Raw genomic sequence first — 19277 nt, forward strand, 5'->3', positions numbered from 1 at the left:
AAACAACATAAAAAAGAAGAAAAGACTGTAGATGAAAAAAGAAAACTTATGATAATAAATGGCTTATGATATTTTTTCAAATAAAATAATGGTGTGATCTCACCTCAGGGGATATGTTTTTCTCTCTAATTGCTATTGAGTTGGAGCCAACTCATAGTTGACCTTTCAGTGGGTTTTAGAAAGCTGTAAATCACATGAAAGGAGAGTGCTTATCCTTCTTCCATGCAGTTGTTTGTGGATTCAAACCTTGAGAGGTGCTCATGAAACACAATGTATATGAATAATAATTTAAAAATCCAATTTCATAAAAAGAAGCATTGTCTTTGGATTAACAGTGCAACATCTCACAGACTACACTACCAGAGCTCTCAGGGGATATAATTCCTGCTTTTTCTCCTCTAGAAAGGCTTTGCCTCCCATGTTTACATGGCTTACTCCTTCACTACATTAGCGATTCCTCCTCAATTACTAGCCACTCACCAAGGTTCTTCTTAAACATCTTCTCACTTGCAATGCCCTGCTCATCCTTTTTCAGCTCCTCTCTTTTACTTATTTTTATTTTTTTTCATAGCATAATTACAACAGCTAAAGTTTTAAAATTTTCTTTATATAGATTCAAAATGATTGGAGCAACCTGAAAGTTTAACTGCGCAGCTTAGTGGGGCAGTGAGAGTGTTTACTGGGAAGGCATAACTAAGAAAGAGGACAAAGATCTATGTACAACTTTAAGAATGCCATCAACGACACTGAATTTCACACCTAGAAACTGTTGGGAGGATATTCTGCTGCCTAGAATTTTTAAAAATTGTTTTTAAAAAGATCCTCACTGCGATCAAGTTGATTCCAGCTCACAGCAAACCTCCAACGGGTCTCCAAGGCTGTAAATCTTAACTGGGAAATGACAGCCTGATATTCTCTCAGAGTAGAAGGCAGAGGACTGCTCAGGCTCTTATTAGCAGAACAACACACCACCAGAGATTGGGGGAAATAGCAGGAAGGGAGTTTGTCCTCCCTCCTCTGAAAAATGGATAGAATCCTCCTTTTAATTCTAGGCTCCATATGATTTAATCCTTGTTGGCTGTCAAGTTGACTGCCACTCAGAACCACCCCATGACCAACCAACCAAAACCTGCCCTATCCAGTGCCTCCCACCATCTCCAAGGTACTGGAGCTCACTGCTCTAGTCACTGCGTCAATCCATCTTGTTGAGGATCCTCCTCTTGTAAACATGATTCCAAACATGATTCCCCCACACACACCCTGCACCAGGACTGGCCCCCCCTAAAAACACACCCAGAGAATGTGGACAGAGTGTTTGCTCCCGTGACAGTCCATGGGATAGTCAGTACTTTTCTCTAACGTCACAACTCAAAGGCATTGGTTCTTCTGTCATTCTTTCCCTAACTTTCTGATGTGTAACAATAATGGAAAAGACTATGGCTTGAACAAGGTGCACTGTGAGTCTTGAAGCTGATATCACTGTTGCTGTTGTTGTGTACCTTAGAGTCGGAACCAACGCATAGCTGACCTTCCAGTGGGTTTTCAGAGGCAGTTTAATCACAGGGGAGATTGCCCATCCTTTTCCTGTGAAGTAGCTGGTAGGTTTGAACTGGGTGCCTTCGGGATTGCAGGACAGATTATTATTAGAGGAAAACAAGTATTTATTGAACAAAAAGTAAAAATAAAATGTGTTAAATGAAAATAATGTAGAATTAAAATAATTTCAATTATACTACACAGTATTTTGAAAACTATTTCTAGTTCATTCTTAGCACAGATTTTGGCATTTACCTGGTTGTTTATAAAATGCAGGTTGATAAAACAAATTCAATAATCCAGAGATAATTCAGTCTATCACCCATAACACGACTTCCGTGTGAGCCCTGATGTTATTTACCAGGCGTCTGGGGGTGCTAACCCAAAGGTGGGGCCTCACTCACCGTTCTAATCCAGTGACTCCGCAGGAGGAAGATGTACAATCTCCTCCCATCACTGGGAAACCTGCAACAGGGGAGAGCTATGAGTTGGTTCAAAGAGTTGAGTACTCTTAAAGAAAAAAAAAAGTACAAAACCAAATCCCATTGCCCTCTAGATGAGTTCAACTGACAGAGATCCTTCGCTGGCTTTCTGAGGTGGTTAATCTAAACTGGTCATCTTTCACCTATGAAGCAGTAGGTGAATCCTAACCACTGGACTTCTGGTAAGCAATCCAATATATAACTATCTATGCCACCAGAGACCTTTCTAGTATATTTAGCATCCATGTAACAATTAGTATTAAATTCTCTATAATCTACCACACACAAAAAAATCCTAATATTTGAAAATGCACTTGCACCGTACTGAAGTGCTGGATTGAACTGATCAGTTGTTGTTGTTGTTGATTGCCATCAAGCATGACTCATAGTGACCCTATGAACAAAAGGCCTGAAGCCTCTCTATAATTATCATCGTTTATCAAAGTTCATAGAGTTTTCAGAGGCATGTTGTTTAGGAAGTGGATGCCACTCCCACTTCAAAGTCCTCAGCTTATGAATTGTTAGGTCTTAACATGTCACTGTAACTGGCAAACCATCCTTGTCCTATGCTTGCAAGTTCTTAGGTGGCTTATTGGGTAACCTACAGGACAGTGGTTCTAATCTACCAGCTGTTTTATGGGAGAAAGATGGCCAATCTCCTCTGCAATTTACTGCCTCTGAAAACCTCACTGGAGGGTTAGCTATTATCCAGTTCCAACTTGACAACACTTAACAATTATGTTTTCAAAATATATAATCATTAATATAAATTCAGAAACATTATCTACCTTTGTGAGGTTTTCTAACATTAACTCTAAACCATTAGAAACTTGTATTCATGAGAAAGTTATTTAGAAAAATTCTGAACTTGAACATAAATGTAGCAGTATATGAAGTATGTGGACCTCTGGTGGTGGCATAGTTCACTGTTGATCCAAAGGCAGCATCTCTGTTTGAATCCGTCAGCAGCTTGGAGGGAGAAAAATGGGCAGTCTTTTCCTGTGCAAGTTACAGCCTCCAAAATCTGCTGAAGGTTCAATTATGGGTCACTTTAACCCTGCAGAATGAGTGGAATTAATGAAGCATGTAAATAATGTAAGCAACTTTCAAATGAACTGTTTTGACATTGTTGTTGTTGTTGTTTAATGCCGTCGAGTCATAGACGACTCATAGCGACCCTATGGACGAACAGCCTGAGCACTGTTCGTACATAGAGTTTCCAGAGGCAAGCCATTTTGGAAGTGGATGCCGCTCCTGCTTCCAGGCTTGATTTAGTCAGGAAGCTCCAGCCAACACTGTCCACCATGGGTGCCCATTACCACGATTGGCACATCACTGTCACAGGCTTCAGCATCACAGTAACCACGAGTTACCTCTGTACAGCAATGCACAGACCAGTGCTATACCACCTAGAAGAATGTTTGACAGGAAGACAATTTGAACCTGGCCGAGGACCACAGATGACAATCACCCACCTTCGGCTTGGTTGCACAGCTTCCTTCCACTAGGCCAACGTAGCTCTGTCTTGGTCATCGTCATTGTTATTGTAAATGCCGTTGAGTCGTAGACGACTCATAGCGACCCTATGGACGAACAGCCTGAGCACTGTTCATACATAAGAGTTTCCAGAGGCAAGCCATTTTGGAAGTGGATGCCGCTCCTGCTTCCAGGCTTGATTTAGTCGGGAAGCTCCAGCCAACACTGTCCACCATGGGTGCCCATTACCACGATTGGCACATCACTGTCACAGGCTTCAGCATCACAGCAACCACAAGTTGAAAACTCATATTGAGACAGAACTCTAAACAATTTCCCTAATCTCTAATCGTGAAGAAAAGAGGTATCATTTGGCTGTGGGTCCTGATGGACAGATATAAATAACATATTTGATTTTGACATCATATTGGCCCTTTGTTGTATGAGAATAAGCTGAGAACTCCACATATTAACCCTGAATAATAAGGAAAGGCAGACAAAGGAATTTTTCTCTAGTCTTTTAATCTCTCTGAAAACAGAAGCCCTGTTGAGACTCTCTACCGTCTAGACTTGAGACCATAGCTGTAGGGACTTTTGTTTATTCAAGCCCTGGTTAGGCTTTCTTCTGGAGACCTGTTGTAAAAAGAAGCCTTTATTCTTTTAGGAGTTGTTGTTGTTGTTAAGTGCCGTCAAGTTGCAGGTGACTCATAGCAACCCTATGAACAAAAGTCGACAGTTGCGTGACTTTCATCCTTTCTCCATGTTCATAGGGTGTCCCAAGACAAGCTATTTCCGGAAGTGGATGCCACTTCTGCTTCTAAGCTCATTTTAGCCGGGGAGCGCCACCAAACACTGTCCAGCATGGGTAACCATTATTGCATTTGACACGTCCACAAATTGCCTCTGTACAGCAAGTGGACACACCAGGGCTATATGACCTAGAAGAATGTTTAACCAAAAACAAAGACAGGCCTGAGGCCCGCAGCCCCAAGGGCCCTATAGGATTTTAATCTACCACCTGGAGCAAACTCTGCAAGCTCCACCCTTACTTCCCCTTAGTTTAGGGCTCTGGGCCACCTGCCCATCTACTTTTGAAGGGCAAGAAAGAACAGTAACACACAGCAAAAAGGATCCCAGAAACTTCCCTTGCCTTGACTACCACCAAAGCCAATCCACCAGAGATGCCAGCCATCTCCCCAGTCAGCCAGCCAACTTCCAGAGTGGAGGGAGACTCCAGTTGACCAAGCCTCCCTTTTAGGAGTAGAACTCTAAAGATCTGGACTCTAACAAGAGTCCACAATTAAGGTTGCATAGTGGAATGTACTTGGGACAGTGGGAGGGGTGCAGGGGGACTGTGTACCAGGGAGGGAGTGTTTCTTCTACTTTTGAAAGAGAGGAGTGAACTGGGTGGGGGGGAGGGCTGGACGGGGAGAGAAGTGCAGCAATGAATGAATGGAAATCCAAAATCTCTGTAAATGCTCATTAAAATTATTTAACAAAAAAAGTAAAGAAATTAAAAAAAAAGATCTGGACTCTAATCATTGAGTATTGTTACTTATTGTTCCTGATTTTCCAATTTTAAATGATTGTTGTGTCTACCTTGCAATAAATTAACACGTTTACTAACAATTAATAATCATGATAAATATGAATCTGTTCATATTTTAGGTTAAAATCTAACAAAGAAAAAAATTAGAAGATACAGCCCAAACTAAAATACACAAATATGTAAATGTACTTACAAAGGAAAAATCCTATACTACACTTACCATTTACCTTTAAAATACACAATATACATAATTCTGAAATCTCATAAACACTTAAAATGTCCATTAGTAACACCTTTCAAGCATTCACAATTAATGATAAAATATAAGATTAATCAGTTATTTTTAACAGAATGTCACAGAATAGATTTTATTATAGTTGACTTCCAACAAATGGAAAGGGCACCAATTTTCTTTCACCATTCAGATTTGATTTCACAAACACTTATTTTATCGTTGTGGTGTGCCATTGAGTCAGAACCAACTCACAGCTGACAATCCAGTGGGTTTTCAGAGGCCTGAACTGTGTGTCTTTGGAACTGCAGTATAGTTTCTTACCAGTAGGCCATCATAAATTTGTTTTTTTAAAACAGTACAAAATATATTGGCATGGGCCACTGCAATCTAGTTGCCAGAACTCATAAGCTTCTTTCTGTCTCCTTCTTGACTATTCAAATATTTACATTCATACACAATCTCATAGGTTACAATGTTGCTGCTGTTGTGCCATCAAGTTGCTTGAGACTCATAGTGACCCTATGTACAAGAGCCCTAAACGCCATTCTATCCTGTGCCAACCTTGCCATCTCAAACACACTCATTCCCACCACTCCACTCACAGAATCGATCCAGTTCATTGAAGGTCTTCCCTCTCCTGCACTGTCCCTCCACTCTCCCAAACATGATGTTCCTCTCCAAGGACCAGTCCCTCTTTGCAACATGTCCAAAGTATGTCAGACGAAGCTTCAGAATCCTTGACTCCAAGGAGCATTCTGGCTTCACCATCTCCAGGACAAACCTGTTTGTTCTAGCAGTTCATGGTATATTCAACAGTCTTCTCCAGCTCCACAGCTCAAAGGCATCAATTCTCTTTCTATCATCCCTATTGACTGTCCAACTCTCCGATGCATAGCACATAATTGCGAAGACTATAGCCTAGATCAGGCGCACCTTAGTCTCCAGCCTGATGTCGTTGCTCTTCAGTACTCTTGAGAGGTCCCTCACAGTGGACTTTCCCAATGCAATTCGTCCCTCAATTTCCTGGCTGCTGCTACCAAGTGGTGACTGTGGAACCAAGCAAACGAAAACTGTTAACTATCTCAATCTCTTCACCATCCATACTGATACCGCCAATTGGCCCAGTGGTGGGAATCTTTGTTTTCCTGACGTTGGGCCTCAATCCACACTGGAGGCTGCAGTCTTTGACCTTTCTTCAGCAAGTGCTTCAGGGTCTCCTCAGTTTCAGCAAGCAGGGTTGTGTCATCCGCGTAACGCAGGTTGTTGATGACTCTTCCACCAATCCTGATGCCACATTCCTCCTTGTACAGCCCAGTGCCACGGATGATCTGTTCTGCATACAGATTGAAAAGCTATGAAGACAAAATACATCCCTGAAGAACCCTTTTCTTGATTTTGAACCATCCAGTGTCTCCCTGCTCTGTTCTGACAACTGCCTCTTGGTCCAAGTATAGGTTTTGCATTAGCACAATCAAATGTTCTGGTATTCCCATTCTTCTCAGAGTCAGCCATAGCTTGTTGTGATCCACACAGTCAAAAGCCTTTGCATAATCAATGTAGCACAGATAGACATTCTTCTGGTATTCTCCATCTTACATTAGCTATAATATCCCTAGTACCACGACCTCTTCTAAATCCAACCTGCACATCTGGCAGTTCTCTGTTGATATATTGTTCCACACATTTTTGGATAATTTTCAGCAGAATCTTGTTTGCATGTGATATTAATGATAGTGTTCGATAATTTCCACACTCTGTTGGGTCACCTTTCTTTGGAATGGGAACAAATAAGGATCTCTTCCAGTCAGTTGGCCAGCTGGCTGTCCTCCAAATTTCTTGGCACAACTTAGTGAGCACATCCAGGGCAGCATCTGTTTGTTGAAATAAATCAATTAGTATGTTGTCAACTCCTGGCGCCTTGTTTTTTGCCAATTCCTTCAGAACAACTTGAACTTCCTCCTTCATCACCATAGGCTCTTGCTCATATGTTATGTCATGAATCTGTGTCAATTCCTTCTGATTCAGTGACTCTGTGTACTCCTTCCATCTTCTTTTAATACTTCCTGGATCATTTAACATTCTACCCAAAGTATCCTTAAGTATTGCCACCTGTGGCTTGAATTTGTTTTTCAACTCCTTCAGCTTAAGGAACAAGAAGCGAGTTCAGCCCTTTTGATTTTCTCACTCCAGCTCTCTGTACTTTTTATTACAGTATCTTGCTTTGTCATCCCAGGCTGCTTTATGAAATTTTCTTTGATTTCTTGGTTTCTTTCACTTTGGCTTCTTGGTGCTCTAATGTGATACTCAGAGTCTCATCTGACATCCATCTTGGTCTTTGTTTCCTTTTCAGCCTTTGTAATGATCTTTTGCATTCAAAAATAGGTTAGAATATTTTCGATAAATACATGCACAAAGACAGAATTAAACTGCTATTTGTCAGTACAGATATACCTGGCTGAAGGTAGAAGCTGCAGGCCCTGGGTGGTGCCCAAGATTAACATGCTGGGCTACTAAATTAAAAGTTGATAGACTCTGGTGGCCTAGAGGCAAGAAGCTTAGCTGAAATACCAAAAGCACGCGCTTCAAGACCTCCAGTTGCTCTGAGGGAGAATGATGGGAAATCTCCTTCCATGCAATTAACTGCTTCTGCAGTTGAGTTTTGACTCAATGGTACACAAAACCCCAAAGATACTTAGGAAGAAGAAAGGCCTGGGAAATCTACTTCTGAAACATTCATTGAAAACTAGGTAGATGCACAATGTTTATTGCACTGTTATTACAAATAGCAAAGAGATGGAAACAGCCCAAGTGTCCATCAGCAGATGAATGGATGGATAAAATGTATGGTGCATTCTCACCATGGAGTATTAGGCAACAATGGAAAAAACCCAAAAGAATTCTTGAAACACTGTATAATATGGATGAATCTAAAGGAAAATATGCTGAATGAAATGATTCAGAAACAAAAAGTCAACTACAAGATCACTATTATTAAAAGCTATATAAAAGTTTACACACATATGGGTGAACTTTAAAAACATCATGCAAAGGGAGCTCTGGTGGCCTAGTGGCAAGAAACTGCACTGAAATCCCAGAAGTATGCAGTTCGAATTCACCAGATGCTCTGCTGGAGAAGGAGGGGCAATCTCCTCCTGTACCAGTCAGATCCAATTTGATGGTACACACACACAAAATAATAAAAAAAATCATGTTGAGTAAAATCAGTCAGACACAAAAAGACACTGCCCCACCCCCCAAAAAAGGAAAAGTTCACACACACATAGAATCATTCCTCTATGGCTATCAGGAAGGAGAAGCAAAGGAGAGGGGAGTAAAAAAAATTGATAACAGACCTATTAAAATGGGTGAAACATAAGGCCAGGTAGAATGGATGATTAGATTGTGTGTATTAGAATTTGTTATAAAACATGTGTACGAGGGGAGCTCTGGTGGCCTAGTGGCAAGGAGCTGCAACTACAATCCCAGAGGTGCCCGGTTCGAATCCACCAGATGCTCTGCCGGGGAAGGAGGGGCAATCTCTTCCTGTACCAGTCAGATCTGATTTGACGTACACACACAAAAATAATTAAAACAAAACAAAACAAAAAAACATGTGTACAAATGATTGAAAAACCAATATGCTTTGTCAACTTTCACTCAAATCACAATAAAAAGAAACAGATTTATTTATTTAAACAAATTTTTCAAAAATATAAGTTACTATGCAGAGTGGTTTGATATATGAGATTGCCATGAGTACAGAGAGCTGTTCCCTGACCGTTGGTTTCCTCAATCTGTTTTCATTGTGCTGAAAGTGTCTCCTCGATTTGTGGTTCTGAGGAGGTTGTCAGTCCTGCTGCCACAGGTGCAGCCATGAGGCTCACGCCTGACCATAGTTCTCCATATCCCCGTTCTCTGTGTGGTTCAGACACATTTCCAAAGATATTTTCTTTAATATGAACATATAAATATTTGGAATGAGAAAATGGTTTTTCTTCTTGAAGTTGCTGGACTGGAAGAACAGTGCTGTCAGTGACCATCGTGCCCACTGTTGGAAAGGATCTGTGATGGGATGAGGAAAAATGGTTGGGAGGAGGTAGAAAAAAGGTCTCTGAGCTCCAGTTTCAGCTCATTTTTTTTTTCTTAATTTACTTCTCTTGGCCATATACAAACATATATAAATTGACAATTTCTACATCAACACTTCAATAACACTGGTTCTTGACTTCATATCGTGCTATCATTTTCACTCATTTTTTTAAAAAAATTACTAATTTTTAGGGAGCCTGGTGGCCTAGTGGCAAGAAGCTGCACTGGAAATCCCAGAGGAACATGGTTCAAACCCATAAGATGCTCTGCTGGAGGAGGGACAATTTCCTCTAGTACCAGTCAGATCTGATTTGACGGTACACACACAAAATTAAAAAAAAAAATTAAAGATTATTGATTTTTGTGTGTGTACCATCAAATTGTATTCAACTGGTACAGGAGATTGCCCCTCCTTCTTCAGCAGAGAACCTGGTGGATTTGAAATGCACTCATATTCTTTTATAATTTAGGCTCTCTGCACCTTAAAACTTCCATCTGTGTTTATGAACTTATTAGTTTACACTCAAATAATTACTTCAGGCAAGCATTCTGTACTAATTGGTCAAATCTGTTGTTAAATGATGACTTCATAGTTTTTTCAAATTTTAAAAATTATCTCCAGGCATTTGAGGGCCCCCTCCAACTCAATGAATGACCCATTATATTGGTAATATTAGGCTGATTGGACCTGGTAAAGAGGAAATATCCACAACTTCATAGTTACTGCTAAGACATTTGCATGTCTCTAGTCATTTTACTGGGTTTCCAAGGCTGTGTATCTTTACAGGAGCAGAGTATCTATCTTTCTTGAATGGTGCAGCTGGTGGATTCAAAGAATTGATTTTTGGTTAGCAGTAATACACAATGCACTTAGTCTTTGAGTTCTTTATGTCAACATCTTCTTTGCTGTTGAGTTGGAATTAACTCATAGCTGACTCTCCTCTGGTTTTCCAAGGCTGTAAATCACACAAAAGTAGATTGTCTTTCTCCTTAAGAGCTGTGGATGGACTTCAACTATCAAAGGTGTAGTCTTCATGTTAGCAGCACAATTCCCTACAGACTATACCACTAGTGTCTCCTTTTACATTCTTGAGGATAAACAAACACAACACTGGCACCTTCTACCTCTGTGAACTTTCCAGTGTTATGTGGTATGTTGAGATACTGATGCTAAGGTGGAGAAATAGTTGCATCTTGTCCATTTTACAACTAAAAATAGGTAGACCTCTTGACTTTGGAGGTAACATATTCCTCATTTGTATATACTCCTCCAGCCTATTTACCAAGTGAACTAGGAAGGTACGTTTTGAGTGAATGGATCCAGAATAAAAAGAAGGCACTACAACATGCCCAGACCACTATGCAAGCTGCTCTGCCACTGAGGACAATTAACTTGGGTGATCCAATAGCATTTGAAGTCAGTAGCAGATGGAGATCCTGTTTTAAAAGAATTCTTGGCAGGCTCCTACCATTTAATTACTGTATGGGCTCTCTCCGCAGATGATCACTTTCCTTTTGAGAAACTGTTTTTGTCATTTCTAAGTATCAGCATACAGATTGAACTCTTAATCATTAGCCACCAAGTTACCATTGATCTGCGCTGAACATGATGGACCGAATGTCATCTAACCCGGTGTCATAGTTTGCTGTGATCAGTGGCACTACATAATCAAGATTGGCCCTAAGTAAGTTCTCCAGAAGCCCATCATTTCCCCTTCTATTGTATTACCTACTCTCTCATAACCTGAATCTGATACCTTCTGGAGAATCCCTTACAATATCTTGACTGAGGGGGTAAAAAACCCCTCATGCTTTACCAATGGTTCTGTAAACCACTTCAAAATGGACAGTAGTAGCTTTTCCTGGGACCTGCTCTAAAGGACAATGATGAAATACACACAATGGGCAGATGCCCAAGCAGGACATCCAATTTTAATTGTCCTTGGGAGAAACGGCACAATGTACAACTATATACTGACACATAGACTGCAGCCAATGGTTTGGCTGGAAAGTAAGGGACTTTGATTAACACAACTGAAAAAAGTGTGTGGACAGGCCTTCATGAATGAGCTAGAAATTAAATTCTTGTATTTCATGTGCTCATCAAAACTTAACTTTACAGTTTTGGGGGAAACATAGTAACTCGAAATTATTGTTCTAAACCATACTGGCTTAAAGGCTAGCATCTATTCCTTGTGTCTAGAATCTGTCAGCATTTAGTAATTTTGTCAGTATTTTTTATTGTTCTTATTTCTTATGGATTATTTTAATTATATAACTTGCAATCTTGAAATAATTTCATTAATTACATATGAAAATTTCAACAAAGCATTTTTTCAGGCCTTTTTCTTTTTTTATTATTATTAAATTTTATTAGTTTTAATGAACATTTACAGAGATTATGGGTTTTCATTCACTCAAAGCATTTTTAATAAAAAAGTTAGTCTCTTTAAAAAAAGACCTTAGCAGAGGACTTTAATTATGAAATAGGAGACATGGAGATGTCAATCAGCCTTTTCTTCCAGCTACTCCTATCATAGTCCCACTAACTCAAAGTGTTAATGGTGGAAGGGATAGGAGTTATATATGGACTCAACAACATGAACTTCTAATCACCCAGACTGATCTGGCTACACACACTACTGAGTGACTAATCTGCTAATAACAGATCAACTTCGAGTGCATATGGTGGTATTCCTCAGGGTGATCAACCTGGTGGCAAGCTGATTACACTGGAGCATTTCCAATACATATTTGTATACTTGTATACAGTGCTTCTGTTGAACTACCATCCATTGGCTTATAGAATGCCTTACCTACAGTGATGGTATCCTCTTTGCTCAGATGAAGAAGTGTACTTCATAGTTTATGACATGATGCAATGGGCACTCATGGAATCTAATAATCTATGTCTTATCAACTGGAAACAGTAAGACTAATGTAATAGTCTTTAGAGATTAACCTCAACTTCTCAAACACCCTTTTCTTCGAATTATATCCACTGAGCAGTGTTCTGTCTGTTCCATTGTTCTCGTTGGGATACAGAAATTCATCTCCAGAACTCTGCAATTTAAGCTCTCTGGCTTAAACTTTGACCTAGGTTAAAGCTAGGTTATTCAGCTGGCAGCCAAGTTGGCACTACATAGCCAAGGTTCCTTCCTCTCCTGACACTTCATCCAATCAGCCAAGTTCACTTCACTGAACCAAGATTCACTGCTGTCAGTTATTCAGTGGGCTGGTCATGGTGCGAAGGATCATACCTGGGCTGTTGAGTTTCTAATATGGTCAATTAAAAAAAAAAATTTATGTTGGTCTGCTTACCATGTCACATTTCCCTTCATTCACAGCCCATCTTTCTCCCACAGAACCACTGGCGGATGCAAACTGTCAGACATGTGGGAATTGGGTTAGCAGACCAATCTGATATTAATCACACCACCAGACTAGCACTGTACAGCTTTGGAAGCAGTTACATTCGGGACTATCCCACAGGAACCTAGTATTCTGGCAGATCTGCTCTCAGGTAATACCCACTGTTCTTGTCATGTGCAGGTAGTTAATTACACAGGAGATGGCCCATTCTTCTCCTGTGAAGCAACTGGTGGACTTGAACCATGTGCCTTTTGGTTTGCAGCACAGCCACCAGAGCTCTCCTAATACCCACTCTAACTATTAACATTTCTTTGAGCCTTGTATTCTCTCTCCACCGATGGCAACTCAAGCATTTTAATTTTTTTTAATCTGTTTTTTAACTAATTTTAATTTAGTTGAGCATGAGTCAGCTTCCTCGGGTAGACTGTACCCCTGGGATACTTGTCAGCATGTTAAATCACATATCCCAAAAGATGGTTCCCAAGTCAACAAACTTTTTATCCAGTCTCATACTTCAAGTACTTTGACCAAGCACCCACAAAATCAAGTTTCTCTGATGTTTCCTCACTTCATGGTAACACATGCTGGATTAACAGCTACTTTTATAGTTATCCATCATATTCAGTTTTAGAAAGTCTCAGGTGCTTAAATCTTAATGAAGTGGCAGTTAGGGAATGATTTAGAATTACATTCTGACAAGAGCTCTGGATAGATCTTCTTCCAGGGAAGGTCAGTTTTTAATTAGTCCACTCTTAAAAGCATTACCAGAGGTAAAGGGAAGCAAGATTTTAAACACAATTCCTCCAAATGTCCTGATCCAGTGTCTTGTGTACTAGTCACCATTTTGAAATACATTGTAGGGACGATGTCTAAAAGATACTTCCTACCATATTTTAATACAGTTCCAAAGCTTGACATTCCCTGAACAATGTAGAACATAGGTGATCAGACTGTAGGGCCCAAGTCTAAACCAGGTTTGGTTTGCAGTTTATCTTTCTGGAGGATACCAGCCTTAAATTTAGAGCTCAGAGGGCCTACTGAGTAAAGGAGTTACACTGCCAACCCAAACATTGTTATTGTTGTTGATTGCATCAAGTCGAGCACAACTCATACTGATCCCGTGAAGCCTTTCTATAACTACCATCATTTCTCTAAGTCATAGAGTTTCCAGAGGCATATGGTTTAGGAAGTGGATGCTGCTCTTGCTTCCAAACGTAAAAACTCTGAGTTCCACCGTTATGGCATTTGACAGCCCAATGGCACAAGGTTCAGGATCACAGCAAACCTAGATACCTCAGTAGAGCAAACTGACAGAAGAGTGCTGTACGACTTAGAAGAATGTTTCTCCAAAATATGTCCTCCAAAGATGGACAGTTCAAATCCAACAAGCTGCTCTTCAATTGGACAATCCCCTCCTACATAATTTACAGCCTCTCAAAAACTGAAATTATCAGTCTGTTCCAATTACATGGCAATGTCACTGACAGCTCTACAGGATTCCAGCTTTATTTTCAATGGCTGAAATGTTATAGTGGTCTAGAATCCTCATTATAAGAACATCTTGGGTTTTTAACTTCTTCCTGATGTTCCCAAAGCCAGCGACAGGCTTCCCAGCTTTTCTTTCTCAACTGATAAATGCAGAGGATTTAAGACATTGTAAATGCCAGGGCCACTTCTCTGCTGCTAAACATGTAAATTTTTACTAGCCTGGTCTATGGCTTCTACTCCAAATTATCCTGGCCTATTTACTCTGCACCAGGGACAGCAAAGCACCCTTCTTGTTATATTCACACAAGCACTCGTCCTCGAGTTTTCATACTGATCTTGAATCCTTTGAGCACATTTCCAAATTTTTTGAGCCATCTGAATTGTTTTGCAACTTGTTTCTGCGGATTAAAAACCCCCACAAAAGCCACCAACCAAAAACCCCTCCAAATTATTTATCTACACCTTATATTTTATCTTTTCTCTCATTAAACAGGCCCTTTAAAAATGAGGGTTGCAGAGTGGATTATATTTGGGGTGAGGGTGGGGGCTGCGGGGGGGGGATTGTGTACCAATGAAGGAGTTTCTCTTTAGCTCTTCAAGGAGAGGAGCAACGGGGGAGGTGGGGTGGGCGGTGAGAAAAGTGCAACAATGAATGAATGGAATTCCAAAATCTCTGTAGATGTTCATTGAAATGAAAAAATAAATAAATTAATAGTATTCCCCAACTTAGAATACTATCATTTTATCATTCCAGTTAAGAATGTCTGTTGGGTACATGCTGTTGTTAGTGGCAGTTATCTACAGTGTTGAAGAACCCAATCTGTTGATGTTAACCTTTTAGGTGTTCAAAGATTAAGATTTAGAAAGATACTAATAATAAAAGGCAGTGTAATAGAGCATATGAAGTCCATCCATTTTTACTGAGTTATCAGACTAGAACTCTGAAGTATATCAGGAAATACCCACATAGACCTATTCTGCAACCCCCTTAGCATATGAGAAGTACTAAACCATCTGCTTAGTTTTTAACTTTTATAAGATTCAGGCTTTCTTTTCTTTCCTCATGGCTCCTCAGATATTCTTAGTTTACAATATCAATTTTCTCAAACTTTGAGACAGAAAAGGAGGGGGTAAAAAAAAGGAGCCCAATTTCCCTCAGAGGGTGGTTTGGATTTTGGGTACAGATTTTATCTCTATCTGAATATAGTCTATATTTCTTTGAAAATTTGGGATTAAAAAATAAAAGTACAGTCAATTAATTCAACAAACATTTATTCTATGTCTATATTCTAGGTGTTATGTGCTGGCATCACAAACAACTGAGATACTGTCTCCAATGTTATTGAGTTCAGGACAGATGATCTCTGGCATGGAGAAGGTAAAATGGGGAAAAGGTAGTATATTTGAGCTGGATCTTTCATGTTAAAAAAAACACAACAAAACAAAACAAAAACCCAGCCAGAAAATAAGCACTCTAGTAACAAAAAAAGATTATTAAAGTAAAAGGTAGTCTTGTATTAATACTATTTATGGTACAAGGTAGTATGTGGGGATAACTGGGAAGATACCCAAACACCAGGGCCAGTGTTGTGAGAAAGTCACAAAGGGTAGGAAGCTGGAATGAAGATACAAATTTCAGACATGTTTTATAACTAGAATCAACTGGTTAACAATGATGAAAAATGAGTAAAAGAGTACTGTTATGTGCCATCAAGTCGCCTGTGACTCATAGTGACCATATGAACAATAGTTCTGAAGCCTGCTCTATCCTATGACAATCTTATTGTCTCTGACTCACCTACTCCCATTACCCCAGTCACTGAGTCAATCCATCACATCCAGAGTCATCTTCTCTTGCTCTGTCCCTCCACACTCCCAAGCATAATGTCCCTGTCCCTCTTTGCAACATGCCCAGAGTATGTCAGACAGAGTTTCATAATCCCTGCCTCCAAGGAGGCACTCTCTAGCTTTTCATTTCATTAAATGGGACAGGAATGTCGTAATTATGAAAGGATTGATGTGATAATATGCTTTTTATTGGGTAAGAGTAAAAAAGGTAAATTTTCTTAAATGTTGAGTTGGTAACATTTTTTGCAGGATATATCCACCTACATTAGGCTTTTGCCTGAGGATGTATGTCTTTTCTACCTTTATTTCAAGTTCCCTCAGTACAGTATTTCTATACTCCCACTTCCAAAAATATCTTGCATTATTCAAGTAACTATGAAAAAGAAATCCCGTAAGCAATTAAAGCACATCATTTACAGTAATTTCCAGCAGAAATTATGAAGAACACGGCTTTGCTGTCCAAGAACAGAAAAGTCTCAGCTGTGACAAACAACCTTTAAATTTCACTGATGTTTAATTTTCTAGAGTATAAGTGGTGTGGAAATAGCTATCACAAAATCACTGCTCCAAGTAGCTTCCAACTGTGGAGAAAATAAGTATTTTGGAATACAGAATTGATTTTTAAGTATTATGATAAAGGGACAAAGTACCATCAACGTTCAAAGAAAGATGTGTCTTGTATAATTAATTAATCAGCTACTTATCTAGTTGTTTAAGGATGCAGATAAAACTTGCTGAAATCAATTGGCTTTTATGGTAGAAGGCTGCCCTAAGGAGAATGTATTCCTGGATCAGTAGATCCCCTGTGGGATAAAATATTTAGGAAACCAGAAGATTATATTGGATTTCTTTCTGAGAAGAGTAACTGAGTGAGATACAAAGATTTTTCTTCTGCTGCTTACTTCTCTCTCCTTTCATAGCTTCAGGAGTTATTAACGTAAAAGCCATGTATTGGTATACCTGGAAAGGCATCCAGAAGTTCTTTACAGTATGTCCTTCTTAAGCCATAACTTGAAGTTCAGCAATACAAGACTCAGGCTAACTGTAGTCAAGAAGCCATATCTCAATGTCCATCTTCTTAGAAACTGGCTAGTCTAAAATCAGCATTTAATCAAAGCAAGACAATCCACTAAAATTAACTATACATACTGTTAAGTTGATCTGTAAAACAATAAACAAATAGCTTTAGAGATTATCTTCAATATGTTGGAAATGGACACTTTACTGTTCTTATAATCTGTTAAAAATATTTTTTTTGCAAAAAGAAAAACTATTTAAAAATAAGTGTTTACATTATTATAAAAGTTTTTACTTAAAATTTATCCAATTTTGTGTTCAAGTCTACAGAAAAATGACACCTATTTTATTATTAAAAGTAATTCAATAAAGCACACAAAGCAAATTATATTCAACTAACAAAAGTTTGATATATATATTTAAAAATATATAACATATAGGTTTGTATAAATTTTAACATTTAGTCTATTTAAAAAGTAGTAGCTGTACATGTTTTGCAACCTGAATTTATAAAATGTATACATCCACCAACTTCTCTGGTATAAAGATTAATAAAATGTACAATATGTACCTCTGAATATTGAGAGAAAATGATACCAAATAAAAGCAATTAATTTTCACTTAAACATGCACTTAATTCTTGCCTACTAGATAATTAACCCAGCAATCTACTCAATTTTTACCACAGGCCTGACAGTACCATTTACATAAATAAAATGTGGTTAACAAAATAGATTTGCATTTCCATGTTCTCTAATAACATCTATTGAATTCCTTAGTTAAAAAACCTTTCCATAAACTAAAAAACCTGACAGGTGACTTAGAAATTCAGATCCTAGTAAATTTTGAAATCATAAGAGTGTTTGGGGGAAAAACCTCAGAATACCTAACTGAAATTATTATTGAAGCAACTATTTCTCAAAATCCAGACAATGCTTGCTGAGAAACAGAGCAAGATCTTAATCTCCTCCAGTCAGCCAGCTAATTCTGCACTCAACTTATAAAGCTGCAGTAATTCTTGAGGTATGTTAAGTTTTACCAGCTTCTACTCAGACAGTGCTTCTACCTATAAAATGGTTTCTTGTTTTATCAACAAATAAATATTTGTCAAAAATTTCTTAATCTCATCATCCTGGAGATACATCATGAAATGCCAGTCACAAGACTTAACACTTAAGAACTGAAATTACAATTAATAGCTCAATTTATGATTTTAACTTGAAGGGCAGAGAGGTAAGTTTAAGGAATGTATTTTAATTCCATTTGCCTCTGAAATAATGATATAAATTTATTTTTAAGTGAATATATAATATATACCAAGAAAGTAAAAATTTCCTATACATCATTTTTATAATAATCCAACATCTAATAGTGGCTAAAATATTTAAATTTTAAAAACCAATTTATCAAAATTAATTCTTTAGCTGATCTAGAATTATGCTTTGGGAAAATGAACTCATTCTCATCCAGTTCATGTCAGTCATACAGACCCTACAGGACCTTTACCTTTGAAGTAGCTGGCAGGTTCAAACTGTCACCTTTTCAGTAAAAAGCCAAGTACTTAACCACTGAAACATTAGAGCTCTATTTGGGAGATGATCCTCAAAAGCATAAAATAAATTTCATTTAGTATATAAGAACCAAGTTACAGTTAACAGTCTTTTGCCAAAGAGTCAATTATTAGCCAAATTTAGGCCATCAACCAACGGTCTGAAACTGGGTATTAGAAATTCTATGCATTTCAAGTGTAGGAAGTATAAGCTTTGTTTTAAATTTATTATGCAATGAAAATAATCTTCTTTCTCTGGATTCCTTAGCCTCAAAACCAAAAGAATAAATTAGAAGTCAGAGAGGAAAACAGTTAAAAATACATCAATACGTGACAAGATACAGTAAGAAAAACAAAACAAAAAAAGGGTTTTTATAAAACTAAGGAAAAAAATTAACAACAAAACCCTCAGGGACTGCAAAGACTGGACTACTTAGTATAGACGCAAACACCTTGACAAATCTCAATCACATGCAAAAAAATTATAGGTATTAACATTACACAGAAGAGTAGACACTTTTGTTAACAATGAATTCTCAGAAAAGTACAGTTAAGCTTCAGTTCTTGAAAATCAGTTTATATATACAATCATATGAACATAAAATTAAGTATTCATTTAAAATATATACCAAAAAA

The sequence above is a fragment of the Elephantulus edwardii genome, unplaced genomic scaffold (genome assembly GCF_000299155.1).
Source record: "Elephantulus edwardii isolate Elephantulus edwardi_28Jun2011 unplaced genomic scaffold, EleEdw1.0 scaffold00008, whole genome shotgun sequence".
In the NCBI taxonomy this organism is placed as follows: domain Eukaryota; kingdom Metazoa; phylum Chordata; class Mammalia; order Macroscelidea; family Macroscelididae; genus Elephantulus; species Elephantulus edwardii.